This window comes from Thalia democratica, unplaced genomic scaffold (assembly GCF_965202585.1).
Source record: "Thalia democratica unplaced genomic scaffold, ktThaDemo2.hap1.1 HAP1_SCAFFOLD_840, whole genome shotgun sequence".
Lineage (NCBI taxonomy): Eukaryota > Metazoa > Chordata > Thaliacea > Salpida > Salpidae > Thalia > Thalia democratica.
This window is the reverse complement of record NW_028139799.1, coordinates 17,501-27,500: the sequence shown is the minus strand read 5'-3', so window position 1 is coordinate 27,500 and position 10,000 is coordinate 17,501. Positions and strand designations below refer to the sequence as shown.

The following is a 10,000-nucleotide window of genomic DNA, read 5'->3' as shown; positions in this document are numbered from 1 at the left end:
TGGGTCGATGTCCCCGTAACCCCTAAAAAAAGGGGGTCGAAATAACATTTTTTCATCATGCTTCAAATGGGCTGAAAAATTTTTTACGGGGTCTCTGGACCAAACAAAAACGATCTGTCGAGTCAGAATTCCAAAAATCGAAAATTCCCGAAATTTCTGTACTTAAGAGGCGGGGCGCCCACTATCGACAAAAGTGTGCCAAAACCCACAAACGTTGTGTTACGCGCGCTAAGATAAATACAAGCCTGATTGCTGAAAATGTATTCTATTTGAATAAGGTAAGTATCAACACCAAGGAAGCAATTCCCTTTATTATAAACTCATACTCTGACATTGCGCTAATATTGCTCGTGAATTGTTATTTAGTTTAAAAGTATAATTTATATTACTTTTATTTTATTTTAATTCTATATAATAACTATTTTATATTTTTATTAAAAAATTTCTTGTTTAGTTTCCAAGCAACCACAGTTACGTTTATATGTTTAATTCTATTGTATTCTATATTTATCGATAATTTAATAAATGTTTTAAAAGACTATTCTGGTTTTCCACGCTCTCTTCAAAAATGTGAGTTCTTTTAATTCTTCCACTTAATTATTCATTTAAAGTAAAACAACTAGTTATACATATTATTATATTATAATGTATGTGTATTATATACTATTATTTTATAACATAAACATAGTTGAGTTATTAAATTAAACGTCAAATATTTTATTACCTAAAATTAAGTTAATCGTAAAATCTGATGTAGTATGAGATATTCTTTAGAAACTAACTATAAATATTCTTGAAGTAAAACAATACAATCTATAAATAGAACAATGAGAAATAGTAAAACAAACTAAACACAACATGTTTATTTTAACATTATTTTTTAATTAGTTTAATCACTTACTTCTAATCATAGTATTTAATATAGAATATAGTCAACAATCTTTTAAACAAAGTCTTAAATAAAGTTACAGGGAGTAATTGTAATTAAAACACCAAAAAAAAAAGGTTTTAATAAAAAAAATAATTACATCAAGTTAAAATTTTATAAGGATTAATTTTAAAATATCAAATCGATTGTAAATCAAGTGCAAATAGGTTTTTTAAACAAACCGAAGGGTTTATAAAGGCTTGTAAACGCTCTCAAACGCCTACGACCATACCACACTGAGCACACCCCATCTCGTCCGATCTGGGAAGTTAAGCAGTGTCGGGCGTGGTTAGTACTTAGATGGGTGACCGCTTGGGAATACCACGTGCCGTAGGCTTTTGCTTTTTGAATTCATCTTTTTTGTACTATTTTTCTTTCTGACCTATTTATACTTATTACTCGTTTATTTACATTTCTTTAACGCTTAAAAGAAAAGTAAATTCTAGTTATTAGCAAATAAAAACTCAAGCCAATCAGATAACGTTATTTGCTGTTTAAACCAATTAGAGCGCTAAAAAAGTGGTTTGACCAGTTTGAGATATCGAAAAAAAAATGGCACCATCTTGTAGAGTACAATTTTCTGAGTTAAAATTAATACAATTAGTCTTTTATACTAAAACTTTAAAGTTTTTTTGTCCAAAAACAAATAAAAGCGTGGCTACTTGAAAAATCAAACGAAAATAAATTTTGCACTTTTGTATTGTGAGTCATAATAAGTTATTTACTGTTACCAACAGATACTAGCAAAAGCTTTTTAAAGTTTTGTATTAACTTAATGTATTTGTAATTACTTTTACTTAATAGAAACTATTGAATTACGTTTACTTAGTTTACTTTTGTATGTGTATTAAATATATAGCAATTTTGTTTGAATAAGGACTATTAAACTATTAAAAGAAAACTATCAAAGTTTACTAACTCAAAAGCTAAATCTTAGTTTTATTGTTATAAACATTTATGTTGTAATTTACTAATAACTAAATGAGTTTATTTCAAACAAAAAGATTTAAATAATGTTATGTTATGTCAAGCCTACTATATGAGGTATATAGGTATATAAGGTATACAAGCTTATGTTTGAAAATTATAATAAGAAAAATAAAAATAAATACTTAGTTGGTAAAATTTGTATGTTTTAATATGCAAATTAGAGTTAGTATAGAAGTTTTTTTTAAATATAATAAATATAAATATTTAGTTACTAATAATAAACTAAAATACCAATTTTTGTAGTTATTACAAAAAAAAAACTTATCTTACTTAAAGTTCACTGTAATTGAAATATTATACAAAAGCTTCATAATTATAAGCTTTGAATAACTTTACTTCATAAAAAGTTAGTGTTTTGTGTATTGACTTTATGATTATTTTATTTTAGTAACTGTTAGTTTTATACTTTAATAAAAGAAATATGGTTAACAAGTAAGTTAAAAATGAAAGAAGCATAAAAAAACACACTAATTAACTGCTTATTCAATAGTTTGATTATTTAATTATTTTTCTGTTATATAGTTTAATCGTATTGTATAAAAAATACAGAGAGTTCAAATACATAGTTTTTTTTTCTAAGAAAATTTAATTCTTTAATAATAAGTAGTAATTTAAATAAAAAATAATACAAATAAAGTTATACAATATATATACAATAGTTTGTCAAACTAGGCAAACACTACTAGGCAAAAAACAAACTAGGCAAAAAACCTACAAAGTAGGCCACCACTACAATCCAATGTTCCAACTGGAAATTCAATGAGATCGTTACTGTACTTGTGATGAACGTTGATAATCCCCAAGATTGTAAGTCGAAGGCCTTACCCAACCTAACCAGCGCACTGGTTTTCTTACAACTGAATTAATCAACATTTAATATTGAATATAATCATTATTGATAGATAGAGGAATGTTGACAATCAACAACAGATTGTAGGTCAAAGGCATTACTCGACCCAAGTACCCACAACCTAGATTGATCAACATTTATTAGATAGATTTGTTTATTGATAGATAGAGGAATATTGTCAATCCACAACAGATTGTAAGTCAAAGGCATTACTCGACCCAAGTACCCACAACCTAGATTGAACAACATTTGTTAGATAGATTAGTTAGATAGATAAATAGTACAGTATAATCTCAAAGAATTTGAAGCCCGAACATTGAACGATAGTGGTGTTTCGTGACGACTAGCGGGATTCGATCTCTCAACCTTCTGCTTATGAGTCAGCTGATAAGACCACTGACCCACCGCGCCACGACAAAGATAAAGAAATATTTTGCTATATAAATAGGTTGATTTTTCAGTGAACTTCAAGTGTCAATTTTTCAGTGTCAATTACAGTGAACTTCAAGTAAGATATACAACAGTATATATATTTCCGAGTCTGACTTTGAGTACTTTTATATATTATTAACAAGATTTTTTAGGAGTAATATCTGTTTAGTTCTTTAATATATCTTTAAAATAATAATATTTTTTAAGGTGTTTAAAACTTTTAGAAGCTGTATGTAATGTCTTTTAGTTTAATAGTTCTTTAAATTAGTAAAAAAAAATAAACATGGTTGAGTTATCAAATTAAACAAAATAGAACGTCAAGTAATTTAATTACTAAAATTAATTTAATTAAAAAAAATCTCAGGTAATCTAAAATGTCAGGAATTATTTAAAAATAAATATAAATTTAAAACTTATTATATTGAAAAGATTGATGAATAATACTCTTGAATGTATGCAATGTTTGTATTTGTAATGCAATAACATAAATGGATAGATCAATGACAAATTGTAAACATATTGTATTATTTTATTTTACGATTTTATTTTATTTATTTAATAATTCAATAAACTTTACTTCTACTTGTCCTGGTCTTAGGTAATTTATAGATAACAATAATTTAAACAAACACTTTTGTACAGTTACAATACAGTTTTAGTACAGTTTGGGAGTAACTGTTGATTAAAAAACAAAAAAAAAAGTTAATTCAGGTTAAAATTTTATAAGGAATAATTTTAAAATATCAAATCGATTGTAAATCAAGTGCAAATAGGTTTTTTAAACAAACCGAAGGGTTTATAAAGGCTTGTAAACGCTTTCAAACGCCTACGACCATACCACACTGAGCACACCCCATCTCGTCCGATCTGGGAAGTTAAGCAGTGTCGGGCGTGGTTAGTACTTAGATGGGTGACCGCTTGGGAATACCACGTGCCGTAGGCTTTTGCTTTTTGAATTCATCTTTTTTGAATATATTGTACTATTTTTCTTTCTGACCTATTTATACTTATTACTCGTTTATTTACATTTCTTTAACGCTTAAAAGAAAAGTAAATTCTAGTTATTAGCAAATAAAAACTCAAGCCTATCAGATAACGTTATTTGCTGTTTAAACCAATTAGAGCGCTAAAAAAGTGGTTTGACCAGTTTGAGATATCGAAAAAATAATGGCACCATCTTGTAGAGTACAATTTTCTGAGTTAAAATTAATACAATTAGTTTTTTTATACTAAAACTTTAAAGTCTTTTTGTCCACAAACAAATAAAAGCGTGGCTACTTGAAAAATCAAACGAAAATAAATTTTGCACTTTTGTATTGTGAGTCATAATAAGTTATTTACTGTTACCAACAGATACTAGCAAAAGCTTTAAAAGTTTTGTATTAACTTAATGTATTTGTACTTAGTTTAAATTAATAGAGTTTATTTGGTTTACTTTATTATGTGTATTGAATGTGCTAGTATCTAAAAATAAATACAACTAAAACAAAACAAACAAGGAGAGTACTTGAATAGAACCAACACAATTTACAGACCAGTTGTGTACTAAATTTAAAGAAATTCTGAATAGTGAATATGCAATTATTATTATAAGTTCAAAGTTCAATTTAATTTAAATTAATGTATTTTGTAAATTGGTTTTATTTTAATAGATAGTAGTGAATTACTTTATTTAATTTACTTTAGTATGTGTTGTATAACTTAATTTAAACCAGAAGCAAAACGGGATTATACTTTCAATAAACTACACAATTTACAGACCAGTTGTGTACTAAATAAAAAGCTATTGTGAATAGTGAATATGCAATTATTATTATAAGTTTATAAGTTCACAGTTTACAAAAGCTTTACAATTTAGTTATTATTTTGTTCATATTTGCATATCTAATTTATGAAAAGTTAGTGTTATGTGTTTTGGCTTTTTAATTTCTTTATTTGTACAACTGTTAGTTTTATATTCTAAAGAAACATTTTTAAATAAATATGTTTAACAAGTAACTTAAAAATGGAAGAAATATATTGTATATATTGAACTATTTATATTTATTCTAGCTATTTGCTTAGTGTATTTATTAATGTGATTATTTTATTTTGTTGTTTGTCTTATAGTTTAATCGTATTGTGTTGAAATATATTTAACAAATACAGAGGTTTAAAGTAAGTTTAAATGAAAATAAAATAAGACATATAGTTGAAATATAAGTTTAAAAAAATATTTTTTTTTATTTCTTTGTTTGTTTGATTGTTTGTTTATTATATAATCGCGACGTTTCATTTTATTACTTTTAAGCATACTAAATATAATAATAGGCATAGTTAGAGGAAAAATTCAATTAGTTTCTAACGTAATAAAAAAGTTTATTTCCACAAATAAATAAATACCTGAAAAATCAAATGAAAAATAAATTTCGCACTCTTGTATTGTGAGTCATAATAGGTTATTTACTGTTACCAACAGATACTAGCGAAGGCTTTTTAAAGTTCTATGTTAATTCAATGTATTTGTACTTAGTTTTATTAAAATGACAGTATTGATGGTTACGTTTATTAAGTATGTTTATTTAACGTTATGTAACTCAAGTAAAACCAGAAGCAAATAAGGAGACTACTTTCAATAAACTACACAATTTACATACCAATTGTATACTAAACTTAAAGCTATTCTATTCTATTTTATTCTTGATAGTTATTTTAAAGTTATTAAATTATACAAATGTATTTTATAAAGTAGTTTTATAAAGTTACTATAGTTTTTTTAACTTACTATAGTATGTGTTATATAACTTTAATTAAACTAGAAGCAAAAAGGGAGACTACTTTAAATAAACTACACAATTTATTGTTATATATAACTCTAATAAAACCAGAAGCAAAAAGGGAGACTACTTTAAATGAACTACACAATTTATTGTTATATATAACTCTAATAAAACCAGAAGCAAAAAGGGAGACTACTTTAAATGAACTACACAAATTAAAAATATATTATTATTTATAAATCAATCGTGTTGTGTTTCAAAATAAATTTTTCAAATAATGATTTACAAGTATTTATCAGTTATTTAGTTTTCTTTTTATAGTTTAGCCGTATTGTTTTATTTATTTGTTATTATCTTTATTTAATTGTTTGCTTATTATATTTATCGCCATGTGCTTAAAAAATAAAACAACTATAAAGATTTAAAAAGTAAGTTTAAAATAAAAATAAAATGAAACATATAAAATAAATTTATGATTTTTTTATTATTATTATTATTTTTATTTAATTGTTTGCTTAACATATTTATCGCGATGTGCTTAAAAGAATAGAACAAATACAAAGGTTTAAATAAATAAAAATGTAAGTTTTAAATAAAATAAAATGAAACATACAAAATAAGCTTATGATTTTTTTATTATCATTTTTATTATTTTTATTTCATTGTTTGTTTATTATATCTATCGCGATGTGCTTGAAAAATAAAACAACTATAAAGGTTTAAAAAGTAAGTTTAAATAAATATAAAATGAAACATATAAAATAAGCTTATGTTTGATTTTTTTATTTTATTTTTTATTTAATTGTTTGCTTATTATATTTATCGCGATGTGCTTAAAAGAATAGAACAAATACAAAGGTTTAAATTGTAAGTTTTAAATAAAATAAAATGAAACATACAAAATAAGCTTATGATTTATTATTATTATTATTATTATTTTTATTTCATTGTTTGTTTATTATATCTATCGCGATGTGCTTAAAAAATAAAACAACTATAAAGGTTTAAAAGGAAGTTTAAATAAAGATAAAATGAAACATATAAAATAAGCTTTTGTTTGATTTTTTTATTTTATTTTTATTTATTTTTATTTAATTGTTTGTTTATTATATTTATCGCGATCTGCTTAAAAAAATAAAACGAGTATTAAGGTTTGAAAGGTAAGTTTTAAATAAAAATAAAATGAAACATATAAAATAAGCTTATGTTTTTTTTTTTTTTTTATTATTATTATTATTTTCATTCAATTTTTTGTTTATTATATTTATCGCAATGTGCTTAAAACGATAAAACAAGTATAAAGATTTAAAAAGTAAGTTTAAATAAAAAATAATACAAATAAAGTTTATTTATAATAAACAAACATATTTAAAACATTAAAAAAAGTAGTTTATATATATTATTTTTTATTTATTTCTTTTAAACATATTAAATAAAGTATAAAAAAAGTATTAAAACATTTAAACGTAGCATAAATAAGCTTAAAACATTAAAATAATTGAAAAGAAACAAACAAATTGAAAAAAATCGGCAAAAAAAGTTCAACAGCAACATTTGAGCATCATACACGTATGCATTACTTTACACTAGTGAGAGAGACGTGTTTGTGCGTTCGGTCGACTTGGCGAGAAAGCGGGCTTAAAGCATTACTGTTTAGCACCCGAGGCGCGGCTATTGCAGCGGCGGCGAACGTGCTATGTAAACGCATTGGAGCAGCGTATGAAAAACTACAAGCGTCCAGCGGCGGTAGGCTTATAGCTTTGCGAAGTCGTCGAGACGAGTAGCCGACGCAGGCAGGCACGGCTCGAGGCGGGTAACTGCAGCAGACAGATGGCGTGTTGCTGCTGACGAGTTAACCGGCAGAAGGCAAACGGTTGGTCGGGAGAAAGAACAGTCAGTTGTATAGCTGCATGCTGCAGTCGACGCGGGCTGGCGCTTTAAACAGCAAAAGGCCGGCGCCGACTTTCAGTAACGTTCGCAAGGCTTTTAAGCCGAGTGATAGAAAAGGTCTGTATTTATACAGTAAAAACGCTCAGTCGAGCAACGGGTTTAAACGCCCTCGGATAGTTATCTGGTTGATCCTGCCAGTAGTCATATGCTTGTCTCAAAGATTAAGCCATGCAAGTGTAAGTACGAGCTCACGTACAGTGAAACTGCGAATGGCTCATTAAATCAGTTATGGTTCATTTGATTGTACGCTTTTACATGGATAACTGTGGCAATTCTAGAGCTAATACATGCGTAAAGCGCCGAACTGACGTGAGGCGCGCATTTATCAGACCAAAACTAACCGGCTTTCGGGTCGTTACAATGGTGACTCTGGATAAGCTTGCGGATCGCACGGCCTAGTGCTGGCGACATCTCATTAAAGCAACTGCCCTATCAACTATCGTCGGTACGGTATCGGCCTACCGAGGTTGTAACGGGTGACGGAGAATCAGGGTTCGATTCCGGAGAGGGAGCCTGAGAAACGGCTACCACATCCAAGGAAGGCAGCAGGCGCGCAAATTACCCATTCCCGGCTCGGGGAGGTAGTGACGAAAAATAACAATGCAGACCTCGTACGAGGTCCTGCAATTGGAATGAGTACACTTTAAACTTTTTAACGAGTATCCATTGGAGGGCAAGTCTGGTGCCAGCAGCCGCGGTAATTCCAGCTCCAAAAGTGTATATTTAAGTTGTTGCGGTTGAAAAGCTCGTAGTTGGATATAGGGACGGCGAGGTTGGTCGGTCGAAAGGCTAGCACTGGCCTCGTTGTTCTTGTTGGTCGGTGCCTTCGCGGTGCTCTTAACTGAGTGTTGCGGTGGTCCGGCAAGTTTACCTTGAAAAAATTAGAGTGTTCAAAGCAGGCTTTACGCTTGTATAATGTTGCATGGAATAATGGAATAGGACCTCGGTTCTATTTTGTTGGTTTTCGGAGCACGAGGTAATGATTAATAGGAACGGACGGGGGCATCCGTACTGTGCCGTTAGAGGTGAAATTCTTGGATCGGCGCAAGACGAACGACTGCGAAAGCATTTGCCAAGAATGTTTTCTTTAATCAAGAGCGAAAGTCAGAGGTTCGAAGACGATCAGATACCGTCCTAGTTCTGACCTTAAACGATGCCGACTAGCGATCGGGCAGTGTCGAACTTAAGAACTGTCCGGCAGCTTCCGGGAAACCAAAGTCTTTGGGTTCCGGGGGAAGTATGGTTGCAAAGCTGAAACTTAAAGGAATTGACGGAAGGGCACCACCAGGAGTGGAGCCTGCGGCTTAATTTGACTCAACACGGGAAATCTCACCCGGCCCGGACACAGCGAGGATTGACAGATTGAGAGCTCTTTCTTGATTCTGTGGGTGGTGGTGCATGGCCGTTCTTAGTTGGTGGAGCGATTTGTCTGGTTAATTCCGATAACGAACGAGACTCTTACTTGCTAAATAGCTGCTCGACCCATTGGGTCGGAGACAACTTCTTAGAGGGACTAGTGGCGTTTAGCCACACGAGATTGAGCAATAACAGGTCTGTGATGCCCTTAGATGTTCGGGGCCGCACGCGCGCTACACTGACCGGATCATCGTGTGTTCCCTAGGCCGAAAGGTCCGGGTAATCCGTTGAACCCCGGTCGTGCTAGGGATAGGGACTTGCAATTGTTTCCCTTGAACGAGGAATTCCCAGTAAGCGCGAGTCATTAGCTTGCGTTGATTACGTCCCTGCCCTTTGTACACACCGCCCGTCGCTACTACCGATTGAATGGTTTAGTGAGGTCCTCCGATTGAGCCTGGTACGTGCGGCAACGCACTCGCCGGTGTTCGAAAAGACGATCGAACTTGATCATTTAGAGGAAGTAAAAGTCGTAACAAGGTTTCCGTAGGTGAACCTGCGGAAGGATCATTAACGAATCGAAATTTGATTTCAAGCGACGTCTCTTCTTCGAAGGGACCGAGCCCTGTAACTGTTATAGTTCGGTCGCGTTGCTTCCTGACAGCGGGAGTAATAATTCAGCACGCAAGTGCTGGCGCGGCCGCTTCTTTTTGAACACGATTTTTTGGTTGCATTGAG

At 30.5% G+C, this 10,000-nt stretch overlaps 3 non-coding genes across 3 annotated transcripts; all 3 read left to right on the top strand.

The window, feature by feature from the left end:
- The first annotated feature begins 1,146 nt into the window (after positions 1–1,146).
- LOC145847197 (5S ribosomal RNA) lies at positions 1,147–1,265 on the top strand. Its single transcript, XR_014371130.1, has one exon. It is a non-coding gene; the product is annotated as a 5S ribosomal RNA (ribosomal RNA).
- A 2,759-nt stretch (positions 1,266–4,024) lies between these two features.
- LOC145847190 (5S ribosomal RNA) lies at positions 4,025–4,143 on the top strand. The gene has a single exon (XR_014371125.1). It is a non-coding gene; the product is annotated as a 5S ribosomal RNA (ribosomal RNA).
- A 3,884-nt stretch (positions 4,144–8,027) lies between these two features.
- Positions 8,028–9,835, top strand: LOC145847189 (small subunit ribosomal RNA). Its single transcript, XR_014371124.1, has one exon. It is a non-coding gene; the product is annotated as a small subunit ribosomal RNA (ribosomal RNA).
- The last annotated feature ends 165 nt before the right edge of the window (positions 9,836–10,000 follow it).